Source organism: Cebus imitator, unplaced genomic scaffold (genome assembly GCF_001604975.1).
Source record: "Cebus imitator isolate Cc_AM_T3 unplaced genomic scaffold, Cebus_imitator-1.0 Scaffold187, whole genome shotgun sequence".
NCBI classification, from domain to species: Eukaryota; Metazoa; Chordata; class Mammalia; order Primates; family Cebidae; genus Cebus; species Cebus imitator.
This window is the reverse complement of record NW_016107502.1, coordinates 2348087-2349751: the sequence shown is the minus strand read 5'-3', so window position 1 is coordinate 2349751 and position 1665 is coordinate 2348087. Positions and strand designations below refer to the sequence as shown.

Below are 1665 nucleotides of genomic sequence, written 5' to 3'. Positions count from 1 at the left end.
GGGGCTGGGTGGCCCTAGTGTAGCCGGGAGTGGGCTTATTTGAAGGTGAAGTGGGAGGGTGACCCCACATGAGTCTCAGGTCATAGGGGAAGTGTGATATGTCTCAAGCCGGACACTGGGCCCTATCTCTGGAGCAAAGGCAAAGTCCAGGATAGTCTTCCACCATCACCTGCCACCAGGAAGGCCAGCCGGCCCGCTGAGAGATAAGGCCCACATTTTAGACTCCACAGCCGGAGAGCAGCGATGGGGCCCCCCGCGGCCCTTCCAGGTGGCAGGAGGGCTCCCTGCTTGCTTAGGGATCTAGGCCGAGGGAGGGGAAGGACGGGAGAGCCGGCCACTCGCCGCGACCCGCAGGAGAGGAGGGTGCCTGCCACAGGTCGTCAGCCTCGCCGCCTCCCCGGCCGCACTCAGCCCTCGCACTGCGGCGCCTCGCGGGGGTCTGGCCGGGAGAGGAGGGCGCGCGGTCCCAGTCCTGCCGCCCGGTGAAGAGCTCAGGTGAGACGGAAAGCGGGCACGGAGGGCTCGGCCGCGCGAGGGCGGGGGCTGCTCGGTCCCCAGGGCCACGCCTCGCTGCCCGGGGGGTGCGGGCGGTAGGGAGGGGCCACCCGGTCCCCGCCCCTCTCCGCGCCCGGCCCCGCGCCGCCCGGCTCCCGCTGGCCGCTCGGTCCCAGTCCCAGGCCGGGCAGCTGGGCTGGCTGGCATCGCCGGGGAGCCGACGGCTACTCGGAGCCCCGCCGGGGGGAGGACGGCGCGGGCAGCGGGCGCGGGGACACCTGCAGGCACAGGTGAGCGGCGGGAGGGCTGCGCGGCCAGGCGCGGGGCGGCGGGGACCCGGGGCCTGGGAGCCCGGGCGCAGGGGAAGGAAGGCTTGGCCTCCCGAAGGCGGGAGGAGGGGCGGCCGGGGGCTACGCTGAGAAACGACCCTGGGTAGGGAGCAGTGCCAGGGAGACAGCGCCGTCCGAGGGAGGACTTTTGGGAGGCGGCACGAGGGACGGTGAACGTTTCCTCCTTTACTCCTAAATCGGAGGAAGAGTAAGGGGAGGGCTGAGGAGGGACCTCAGACCACCTGGTGGGGGCACGAGCACCTTCGCCGCTGAGCCCACCGCCCCTTAGGAGGCCTCTCCTCTCCAGGCCCTGCCCACTGGAGGGCGGGCCCTCCCTTCAGGTTTAGGGGGAAGGGATGGAGCCCCACGCCTGGCCCCCAGCTCCGTGGTGGTGTTCCCAGAGGCTGGGAAGGACCAAATATAGCCCAAGAGCAGAGAAACTCTTCTGTTTGGCTGGTTGTAAGGCCAGTGGCCAGACACTCATTCCCGGCCCCCTCACCTCCCCGTCTGTGGCCAGGAGGGTTCAGGTAAGAGATGAGTGAGCCTTTCAGTAAAGGCCAGACAGTAAATACGAGAGACTTTGCGGCCCACACCGTCTGTCCCAACTAGCAAGAAAGCAGTCACGGACTATTAGGAGACCAGCGGAGGAGGCTGCATTCCAACAAAACTGTATTTATGGGCACTGAGTTTGAATATCGTGTGATTTTTACTTGTCCCAAAATATTAGTGGTTTTTTTTTTTTCTCCATGGGGTCGCAGTTGTTTCACCTATGTAAATATGTAAAAACCATTCTTAGCTTGCAGGCTGTACAAAAACTGGTGGCAGACTGGGCTGTCTGCAG

At 65.4% G+C, this 1665-nt stretch overlaps 1 protein-coding gene across 4 annotated transcripts in view; it reads left to right on the top strand.

Annotated features, from left to right (window-relative positions):
- The first annotated feature begins 655 nt into the window (after positions 1–655).
- The window catches only part of PLEKHG6 (pleckstrin homology and RhoGEF domain containing G6), an 18178-nt gene continuing 17168 nt past the window's right edge, over positions 656–1665 (top strand). For 2 of the 4 annotated variants that reach the window (XM_017546154.2, XM_017546153.2), the window contains exon 1: positions 659–785. The gene's annotated coding sequence lies outside the window, so the exon portion shown is untranslated. Of the gene's footprint in view, positions 786–1226; positions 1352–1665 lie in introns of those variants that run through there. The other 2 variants (XM_037744851.1, XM_037744850.1) reach the window with 2 other exon arrangements.